General features: G+C 39.8%; 2 protein-coding genes across 3 annotated transcripts in view; one reads left to right on the plus strand and one right to left on the minus strand.

The window, feature by feature from the left end:
• The window catches only part of ptc (protein patched), a 182,244-nt gene extending 180,521 nt beyond the window's left edge, over positions 1-1,723 (plus strand). Inside the window, exon 19 of the mRNA XM_069300836.1 lies at positions 237-1,723. The gene's annotated coding sequence lies outside the window, so the exon portion shown is untranslated. The remainder of the gene's footprint in view (positions 1-236) is intronic.
• Positions 1-12,152, minus strand: part of LOC138350263 (uncharacterized) — a 273,690-nt gene that overhangs the window by 197,517 nt on the left and 64,021 nt on the right. The window lies entirely within an intron of this gene.

A 12,152-nucleotide genomic window follows, 5' to 3' on the forward strand; every position in this document is an offset into this window, starting at 1 on the left:
AGCGTATCGGTGTGTGAGGTGTGGTGGGTGGTGTGGTGGGTGGTGTGGTGGGTGGTGTAAGGGCTGGGGTGGTGTGGTGTGAGGGCTGGGGTGGATATACTCAACGACACGGGTACACTGGTCCTCAGAAGCACCACAAGATAATCCATGAGAGTTTCATTCATGTATTGTACTTCAGCATTCAGAGGACATTACCTCAGTGTAATTCCTTATCTAATCATAGTTTCTCTCCGCAGGTGTACATCCGCCTCGTCCATATGGTGCTACTGGGCCCTCCAGAGGAAAGTCCAAGCCAAAATCAAACAAGTCGAACCCTACTCAGTTACTCCACTCGTCAAAGAAACTGCTTCTGTCCCTTGTCAGCACCTTCTTAGGGGATGTGAACTACTGCGACCTCATCCAGTATAAGGATTCCAGCAATAACCCATTTTCAGAAGCTACTTCATTGGATCCTTAATGCTGAGATAGACTGACATCTACAGCTTCAACTACCTCTTGATCCATCATCCTCAATCCCTCGAGGTTCACATATGACCTCAGGTGATCAAGTGATCAATCAGCAAGTGATCACTCTCTCCACGTCTCCCGCGGAAGGTGTGTGCTGGTGTTGTGTGTTCCAACTGGCACTCCAGTGTTCCAGCTGGCACTCCAGTGTTCCAGCTGGCACTCCACTGTTCCAGCTGGCAGTCGAGTGTTCCAGCTGGCACTCCAGTATGCAAGACACAAACACTGAGCCCCTGGGCTCCTCCCGTCCCTCCCCAGTGTAGAGTAAATGTCTGGCAAGGCCAAGATATATTTAGAGTATTTTAATCATTTTGTCATTCCTGGAGGTGTGAGTACCATTGCTGTGTTTAAAGTGTTACAGTGGTGCAGGGATCAAGCGGCCTCCCGTACAAGTACGCATTCAACTGTCACTTATCTGATACCTTATGTCCCTTAACAAGTGACACATGTCAAAGCAGTATTAAGAAAAACTGATAATTTTCTCTCCAGTAATGCCTACTCAGTTGTGCTGTCTAACTCTACAATGTTGACACATTTAAGACATGCCTCTATCTTCTTACCTCAATTTGTTTTTCTTATTTTGGGAATTGTTATTGGCCTTTTATTTGTTTTATATTATAAAGGCATGTACTACAATTGTATTTTTTATTCAGATGGTCAGTATTTGTGAAAGGTGTTCAATGAAGTACCTGTTTCTTTGCTCCCATAAGATGCTCGCTGTATAAACATTGTTATTTATGGAAGTAAAGTTGTGATGGACCTGAGTTGGATAAGGTGATTCAGGCAGTGGTGTGGCGTCCCCTGCTCCGGGGCACTCCAACCCCTCCCTCACACTCCTCTCCTGTGCACGGGTTTACACTCACACAGAAGTGAAAAGTGTTCTTTTTGTTTCAAAACTATAAGTGTTAAAACGAAGTGTTTATGATGAGCGAGTGTTTACAAGCGTCGACCAGCGAGTAGGTGTGGAATGTGTCACCTTCCTCTAACACCTGTGGCTGAGTGAGCTGGTAGATACTCTTGACATCTGCAGATATTACAAGTCCAGCTTGGTGTGTGTGTGACGTCATGTCAAGATGTGGAGTGCAGTGTGACTCACACCCACACAATCTAGTATCAATTTATACCTCACTAAAGTAAGAGGAGAAAATCTGTAATGCGTAGCTCATTTCTAAAGGCCAGTGAATTTATATATTATATGTTTATATATATAATATATATATGTATATATATATATAATATATATATATATATATATATATATATATATATATATATATATATATATATATATATATATATATATATATATATATATATATATATATATAATGCTCCAAAATTTGTATCATAAATGTTTTGTTTTCAAGTCCTGGCTGGAGATGAGTCACGCAGTTCTCCCCTTCCTCGGCCCGTAACCCTTCAGAGGCCCTTCTTCAGGGGTGACTGTGGGGCATGTTGTCATGTAGTCAGGCGTGGGCGGCCGAGGACCACAGTGGTGGGCGTGGTGGGGCCGAGGACCACAGTGGTGGGCGTGGTGGGGCCGAGGACCACAGTGGTGGGCGTGGTGGGGCCGAGGACCACAGTGGTGGGCGTGGTGGGGCCGAGGACCACAGTGGTGGGCGTGGTGGGGCCGAGGACCACAGTGGTGGGCGTGGTGGGGCCGAGGACCACAGTGGTGGGCGTGGTGGGGCCGAGGACCACAGTGGTGGGCGTGGTGGGGCCGAGGACCATAGTGGTGGGCGTGGTGGGGCCGCGACCACCAACCGGAACACACATTCCCAGCCCTGACCACATCTCCCGTACGCATACCACAGTCTGCCTCCAAGATATTTCTGCTGCTAAGAATTATTATTAGTGTTGTGTAAACACAGTTGGAAGCATACGAGGCATGCATAGGTACACCTCTAATGCTGCTCTGTCAATTTGCATTCGAATAAGCCAAATTTGTCTCCAAAATAACCATACGAGAAGTTATGCTTATGTTGGCTAATTTTGTTGTACAAGATGAGTCTTAAGATATTGTAAGTGAAATTAATACTCATAATTGGGTTAAGACGTTTATACCATGTGTGAAAATCCCGTGTATTGTAGTTTCGTATTGTGTATGTTTGCTGGGATGTCACAGGCGTGTTCCTCTCTGGTGTTGATGTTATCTCTCGCTCTCCAGCACAACTGGGAGCATTGTGAGGTATGCGTGCGGGAAGGCGTGTGCGTGTGTGTGTGTGTGTGTGTGTGTGTGTGTGTGTGTGTGTGTGTGTGTGTGTGTGTGTGTGTGTGTGTGTGTGTGTGTGTGTGTTTGTCGCACGTTTGTTATCATTAAATTCTTGTAAAATACAATTTTGGCAATATAAAGTGAGTTGAGAATATTAAGTTCAATAATGTGCGTGTATATTTTTAGGTTTAAGAGATTAGCATGTGTGGCGAACTCGGAGAGGGTGCAGTAATGTGTTGTGTATAGGCATGGTTGAAGAGGTCAGTCTCCTTATAGATATTTTTGTTGTGTCTCAGATGTGTTTGTTTATTTTTGTAATGACTTTTTGTGGTCGGTATCGTATTATTTATCATAGTATATATATATTATATCCTGGTGACCCGTCGCGTGGCCCCAGCTTGTGTGTGTGTAGAAGCTGGGAGGTGAGATGAAGATGCTCTGTTACTCAGGACTAGATAAGATTGAGGGCCGGTTCCCACACTCGGTAATCATCCTGTCTTGTGTTTTAAATTTTGGCTGGACATAATTAAGTTCTGTTTTCTCACTACCTCAATAAATGCTCCAGCTTTTATTGCTTTTGTCTCCTTTCGTTTTTTGTCTTTTCTGGGCGGAGGGAAGAAAGGTGCCCAACCACTTGGGCTGGGCGGTAGAACGACGGTCTACACGTCATGCAGGTCGGCGTTCAATCCCCAACCGTCCAAGTGGTTGGGCACCATTCCTTCCCCCTCCCCCCCCCCACCCCGTCCCATCCCAAATCCTTATCCTGACCCCTTCCAAGTGCTATATAGTCGTAATGGCTTGACACTCCTGATAGTTCCCTTCCGCCTTCTTGCCTATTCTGTTTTGTATTTCCCCCCCCCCCTTGCTTGTGTAATTGATGAGCCTTGAACACGGAGAATCATACTTAACGTGGTGTATAGGGGTGTGCTGGAGTGTGGGAAGTGACCCCCTGAATGACCCCGGCGCGCGCCACAAACCCCTGACCTGAGGCTGCCCTTGTACAGTGTATAATATTATTTGTATTTTATTGTAGAGACAACTTTTCTAGTAAGAACCATTGTAAAGAAATCTCAAATAAAATATGAGAAGTATCTTCTGTCAACGTTGTTAACCTTTCTTGTTCTACCATACCAGAATGTTTCCAAAATTATTAATGTGAGAAAATTATGAATAGTCTTCGTAGACTCTTAAATTCAACTATAATAATAATTAAAATATATTTTAGTATAAAAATTACAGAGGACGAGATTACAGTAATTTTATAGCGAGTATTCGTAGATTGATCACGTCACTACTCATGTAGCAATGTTGCCGTGTGACCAGTATATGATGTGACCTGCAGCTCGGTTGACAGGTGCCCTGCCAAGGTTTTTATCACATTCCCTTTTGAACAGCAACTTATGCCCCTTATTGTTTGGAGGGAGGGTGTAGAACAGTCTTCATCCCTCCATATATATATATATATATATATATATATATATATATATATATATATATATATATATATATATATATATATATATATATATAATATATATACACTAGCTGTACCCGGCCACACGTTGCTGAGCCACAACAACCTTCCACATATCTCCCAGTCCTCCCCACCATCCCCCCTCCTCCCACGTCGCCTCGTCCTCCCCACCATTCCTCACTTCCTCGTCCCTTTTTCCTCCCCACCATCCCCTAGTCCTAATAACCATTCCCCACTCCACCGTCCCCTCGTCCTTCCCACTATCTCCCACTCCCCCGTCCCCTCGTCCTCCCCACTATCCCCCATTCCCCTATCCCCTTGTCTTTCCCCACCATTCTCCATTCCCCTGTCCTCCCCACCATCCCTCACTCCCTCATCTGATGTTCTAACCATTTGGGGTGGACGGTAGAGTGACGCTCTCGCTTCATGCAGGTCAGCGTTCAATCCCTGACCGTCCAAGTGATTGGACACCATTCCTTTCCCCCGGGCCCATCCCAAATCCTTATCCTGACCCCTTCCAAGTGCTATATAGTTGTAATGGATTGGTGCTTTCCGCTGATAATTCCCTTCCCTTCCCTTTCCATCAGAACATTGGGAACATCAAATGATCAGGGTCTAGATTCACGAAGCAGTTACGTAAACACTTACAAACCTGTACATTTTTTCTCAATCTTTGGGGGCTTTGTTTACAATTATTAAACAATTAATGAGTTCCAAAGCACCAGGAGGATGTTTATAACAATAACAACAGTTGATTGGGAAGTTTTCGTGCTTGTAAACTGTTTAATAAATGTAACCAAAGCAATCAAAGATTGAGGAAAGATGTACACGTTCGTAAGTACTTGCATAACTGCTTCGTGAATCTGGCCCAAGATGTTCCTATCACTGAAATATAAAAAAAGTTAAAAAATCGAAATGAAAAACAATGAAAAAATAAAAAAATAAACTATACTCATGAAATGAACGTTATGGTAAACAACACAGCTCAATTCCAACGCAATTCACACAAAATAATTAAATCAAAGTGAAAATAAATCGAAATCTATGAAAATTCAATTAATCAATGAAATCGGAAACATTGAAATGGAATTTTAACATATTTAGTATAGCGTGTGTTGGTCTTACGTGCAACAGATGGCGTGGTTTTCAAAAACGCGTGTTTTTACCTGTCATAGGGGTGGCATATATATAGTAGATATATAAAAAACACGAGCGTATTCGCATGGAAGGTTGTGTCAAAATTTGAAAGCATTTGGTGAAAAACTTTCGGAGATTACAGCGTGTGTTGCTCTTACGTTTAACAGATGGCGCTGTTTTTCAAAAAGCATGTGTTTTCCTGTCACAGGTGAGGCATGTATATAGCAGGTATATAAAATGACGCACCTATTCGAATGCAACATTGTGTCAAAATTTCAAAGCAATCGGTAAAGAGGTTTCGAAGATATATATATATTTATATATATATATATATATATATATATATATATATATATATATATATATATATATATATATATATATATATATATATATATATATATATATATTATAATATCCATTTACACAAATGAAAAAAAATGTGTTTTTTATGTGCGGGAATTTTTCGAAACCTCTTTACCGATGGCTTTGAAATTTTAACAACATTTGTAAACATATGTTGTTAAATATGACCGAAAAAGTAAGATTAATAATTCTAACACGAATTTTCTCAATATTTCTTATGTTTCTTTTTGCTGTCGATGGTAATTGAAAAATCAATTCTCCAAAATTCATTTTTATTTCTAGTCTGACGCGATGCTTGAACGCGTTTCGTAATAACTTATTACATTTTCAAAGACTTTAGTTTACACACACAACTGTAACCTGAAACCTGAAAACACTTAACAGAGTTTTACTTATTCTAACGCTAAACAGCTTGTCTTATATAGTCGCATTTGGGTGAGGTGATATGTTGCAACAGTTTTGGATGAGGTGAACAAACTTTTGACCAACACAAGACAGAACACGGAACAATGAGTAGTAATTGGATAAATGAGAGGGAAGAATGGAAGTAACTGCAAAGGGCCTATTGGCCCATATTTCTTGATGCTTCTATATTGGTGCGGAGTCTTGAAGTGGGTAGAATATAGTTGTGCATTAATTGGCTGTTGATTGCTGGTGTCGACTTTTTGATGTGTATACAAACACATGACCAGGCAACAAAAATTAGGCAGGAAAGAGAAGGGTGGGTCGACTGCATTTTCCTGGACTGCCAAAGCCTTTGACACAGTACCCCATAAAAGGCTGTTAAAAAAGTTGGAGCAACAGGCAGCAGTAAAATGGAAGGTGCTCCAGTGGATAAGGGAGTACTTAAGCAACAAGAAGCAGCGAGTAACGGTGAGGGGGGAGACATCAGAGTGGCGAGATGTCACCAGAGGAGTCCAACAGGGCTCAGTACTTGAACCTATCCTGTTTCTAATATATGTAAACGATCTTCCGGAGGGTATAGAATCATTCCACTCAATGTTTGCTGATGATGCAAAAATTATGAGAAGAATCAAGACGGATGAAGATAGATAGAGACTACAGGATGCTTGACAAGGTTTGACCTGGACAAACTGGAGGAATGGTCTAGAAAATGGCTGCTAAAGTTCAACTCAGGAAAGTGTAAGGTAATGAAATTAAGCGAAGGGAGCAGGAGACTGAACACAAGTTATCATCTGGGAGGTGAAACCCTGCAAGAGTCAAATAGAGAGAAAGATCTGGGGGTCGATATCACACCGAACCTGTCCCCAGATGCCCACATCAAAAGAATATCATCAGCGGCATATGCTAGACTGGCTAACATAAGAACTGCCTTTAGAAACTTGTGTAAGGAATCGTTCAGGACCCTGTATACCACTTATGTAAGACCAATCCTAGAGTATGCAGCTCCAGCCTGGAGTCCATACCTAGTTAAACACAAGACAAAGTTAGAGAAGATTCAGCGGTATGCCACCAGGCTCGTCCCGGAACTGAGAGGAATGAGCTACGAGGAAAGGCTAAAGGAGCTGAACCTCACATCCCTGGAAAACAGAAGAGTAAGGGGAGACATGATAACCACCTACAAAATTCTCAGGGGAATTTACAGGGTGGACAAAGACAAACTCTTCAGCACGGGTGGGACATGAACAATGGGACACAGGTGGAAACTTAGTACCCAGAAGAGCAACAGAGACGTTAGAAAGAATTTTTTCAGTGTCAGAGTAGTTAGTAAATGGAATGCACTAGGAAGTGATGGGCTGGAGGGCTGACACAGTTTCAAATGTAGATATGATAGAGTCCAGTAGGCTAAGGAATCTGTACACCAGTTGATTGACAGTTGAGAGGCGGGACCAAAGAGCCAATTCTCAACCCCCGCAAGCACAATTCTATATATATATATATATATATATATATATATATATATATATATATATATATATATATATATATATATATATATATATATATATATATATATATATATATATATGTCGTACCTAGTAGCCAGAACGCACTTCTCAGCCTACTATGCAAGGCCCGATTTGCCTAATAAGCCAAGTTTTCATGAATTAATTGTTTTTCGACTACCTAACCTACCTAACCTAACCTACCTAACCTAACCTAACCTAGCTTTTTTGGCTACCTAACCTAACCTAACCTATAAAGATAGGTTAGGTTAGGTTAGGTAGGGTTGGTTAGGTTCGGTCATATATCTACGTTAATTTTAACTCCAATAAAATTTTTTTTACCTCATACATAATGAGGTAAAAATATAAATATAAATATATATAATATATATATATATTATATATATATATATATATATATATATATATATATATATATATATATATTTATATATATTATATATATTTATATCCTCAAATATTTATATATATATATATATATATATATATTTATATATATATATATATATTTATATCCTCAAATATTTATATATATATATATATATATATATATATATATATATATATATATATATATATATATATATATATATATATTAGATAGACAGTATACACATTTCAATTTACGCATTTGTAAATCCAACTTTCTATTATGCAATGCCTCACAAGGGCAGGGATGAGTTTATAAGAGATGCAGCCTAAAAATGAAATAAATTAAATTGTTCTTCATTCTTTAAAATGGACAAGCAACACCAGATTTAATGAAATAGTTTAAATGATGTCACTATTACAAATGAAATTGTGTGGTTAAAATATGTAGTACAGAACTGTAAATAATGCTGAGGTGAACCCTGCAACAATATGGAGGATGATAACATATATTCCTACTATCATATACTGTAAGATGATAAACGGACTCGTTGGTGCATATATTGTGAATCATTTGCAGCGAGACAGATGCTTGGGAGATTTAGACTACTGCTAATGACATTACGAAAGTGGTAAATTTGATAGAATAAAATTTAGATAAATAATTAATTAATTTAATTAATTATATTAAATTAATTAGATTAATTAAATAAATTAAACCTTTTAAATTAGCATATTTTTGTATGTTCGTTGTGAGGAGATAAGCAGTGTCCATGAACAACATTCCCAGCTATGGAGCAAATACCAAAATTATACCAATTATGTTCCTTGCAATTTACATCACAATACTGTATTAGGATGATGAGAAGACAATTTGAAGAGGAACTAATATAAACTAATCATAACATAACGTTACAGAAATTTACACAGCCTCAGCATTATACATCAACAAATCCTAGGGCTACTCCAGCTCAAAGTCCAATCCGTCCTCGACTCAAGGCCATTACATCCAGCGGTCGACCCTACAGATGCATTCATAAATTTTTACTTGCTGTTCATACAAAACAGGAATTTTCTCAAATATAAAATAATATTATAATATATTAGCATTTTCTGCATATATAGACATAGGTTAGGTTTTTAGGTTCTGTTGGCGAATATTTGTATTTGTAGTACGTGGGTGAAGCATTTACAGCGTTGTGGTTCCAACAAAATTCGTCAGTGAAGCACTTGTTCCGGAAGTGTTCGAACGTCATCAGTTATTAGTCGAGTGTAAAGCGTTTTCATTCATAAACAGGGGGTTTGGCGGGTGCATGGAATCACTTCTGGGTCTTTGTTTGGAGGACGGGCTGCAAAGTCACTCAAAAAAGACAGCTCGTACGGACCAAAGAGCGGAAGTTCAACCCCCGCAAGCACAACAAGGTAAGTACAGTACATATATCTGTACTCACCTAGGGTTCTGCTTCTACTGAGGGTCCCGGGGTCCCGGTAGTATAGTCGGGTTCGTTCTCGACGCACAATGGAGAACTCTGGGTTCGAGTCCTGGGCGGGGCAAATGGTTGTTGTTGTTATAGATTCAGCTACTCGGAACAAGTTCCAAACAGCACGGGCTATGAGCTCGCAGTGGACTTACCTGGTACAGGAGCGGGACAAATGGTTGGGTAGATTTCCTTTCACCTAATGGGCTTGTTCACCTAGCAGTAAGTAGATACTCAGGAGTTAGTCAGGTTCATGTGGGGTTACATCCTGGGAGAAGTCAGTAATTCAACCTTTGAAACCTCGATAAAAGCCAAACGTGTATGACCTGTCCCCCGACACAATGAGTTATGAAGTTGATTATAATCTTGGATTGCCTATGGCAGTATATTTACAGTTAATTCGAACAAAATTAAGGCGCAGTGAAACTTAAAATAGCTTTTTATCTGTCATCACAACTTTACAGGAAGAGTCGCGTATATATGGGTTGTGCCGGGAGGTTGGCAGAGTTCTAGACATAGTATTGGTAGGCCTAGGCTCAGGTTAAGTTTATCTTGGAGTTTCCACCATTTGCTGATGTAGATTTGACCAAATGTAAACTCTGTCAACAGAACTACATCTCTATGTAACTGAATGTGAAACAAACAAATTATAATAATAAGACACTTCTATTACTAATGTATACCAACTGGAGTTGCTCACCTCATGACCATACTCCTCAACATTAACTCCTGCAGAGGCCATTAAAGATTAAACAATTTATTTTGACCTCTACAGGGAGGTCAAAATAAATTCATTTAAATAGTAAAGACGCCCTGACAGGAGGCCGTTTTCTCTCACCTCACGAGAGAAAACGTAAATTTCTGTATTTTATATTGATGTCTGATGAAGATTCCATCGATATTAATGTATGTTTGGTTAGAAGTATCTCTGAGAATTCTCATTATCTGCCGATGTAGACCTGACCAAATGTAAACTGTGTCAACAAAATTATTCGCACACCCTCCGTCACTATGTGATGGAGTGCGAAAAGATACGTAAATTCAGAGACAATTCTATAACCAATGTACCAACGATGTGTCAATATTTCATTCAAAATGATCTGCTACCAGAAATTTTAGCCAAATATCCCCAGTTTGCTAACTGTAGGTAGTAACTAAGTGATTGTAACCTATCCACCGCTGCCCACTGGATGGGGGGGCGGTGTGCAGGACAAACATATCAATTGTGACACTAGCTCTCCACATATGTCAGTTGCTTAATTTAGAAACTGTACTTGTTGTGGTCGATCTCGAACCCATTGTTGATGTGACGACTTATATTGAATTATAATAAATAATAATAAATTTTTATTCAGGTAAGGTACTTACATACAAGGTAAGATACAAAAGTTGATGGATTTATAGATAGAGCTAGTACATACAATGCCTAAAGCCACTGTTACGCAAAGCGTTTCGGACAGACTAGATTTTGTAACTAGCTCATCAAGATTGTAACTTGCTTAGCTAAATGAATTGTGGGGTTCAGTCCCTGAGCCCATTATGTGCCTCTGTAACCCTTTCCACTACCGCCCACAAGATGGGTATGGGGTGCATAATAAATGAACTAAACTAAACTGTTTGTTTATTAATATTTATTTAAAACACATACAAGTAGTAATGGCTCACATAATAATATTTTTATGGAAATTACATTTAAATTTTGTGAATATATTTAAGAAATTTTAGGGATTTGTAAATTACAGGAAGTTACAGGTTACAAGGATATCATCAGGGGCATATGTTAGGTTGGCCAGTATAAGAACTGCCTTCAGAAACTGTGCAAGGAGCCATTCAGAACCTCGTATATCATACATTTTGATATATGATAACTTACCAAGCAAGACAGGGCGGACCTCATCGAAACCTTTAAAATACTGAACAATTTGGCGAATGTTGATCCAGACAATTTCTTCAAAAGGTCAGATGTAAGACGAACGAGGAGCAACGGGTTCAAGCTCAACTAGCCACAATGTTAGACAGAAATTAGGAGATACTTTTTCACCCATAGGGTTGTAAACCCGTGGAACCGCCTACCCGCCGAAACCGTAAACTCTGCTGGGTTATAAAATACAGCTGGAAAAGATCATCAGGGCAAATGGGGGACCTTTGACAAGCCGCTGGCTTCCTGTCCTTCTCGAGGCCACTAGTATTAGTGGTCCTCAGGTAAATTCAGGTAAATATGTCAGATCAATCCTGGCGTATGCGGCTCCAGCGTTGCGTCCTAGTTCAACACAAGACGATGTTAGAGAAAATGCAGAGGTATGCCACCAGACTAGTCCCAGAACTAAGAGATAAGAGCCACGAGGAAAGGGGGCAAGAATTAAACCTCACGTCACTGGAAGACAGAAAAGTTAATGGAGACATGATTACCACCTGTAAAATTCTTAGAGGAATTGATACGGTGGATAAAGACAAACTATTATCACGGGTGGTATACGAACAAGGGGGTTCAGATGGAAGCAAAGTACCCAAATGAGCCACAGAGACACTATAAAGAATTTTTCAGTGTGGGAGTAGTTAACAAATGGAATACACTAGAAAGTGATGTGGTGGAGGCAGACGCCATACACAGTTTCAAATGTAGGTTTGATAAGAACCTATTATGCTCAGGAACCTGTACACCAGTCGATTGGCAGTTGAGAGCC

The sequence above is a fragment of the Procambarus clarkii genome, chromosome 44 (genome assembly GCF_040958095.1).
Source record: "Procambarus clarkii isolate CNS0578487 chromosome 44, FALCON_Pclarkii_2.0, whole genome shotgun sequence".
Classification (NCBI taxonomy): Eukaryota; Metazoa; Arthropoda; class Malacostraca; order Decapoda; family Cambaridae; genus Procambarus; species Procambarus clarkii.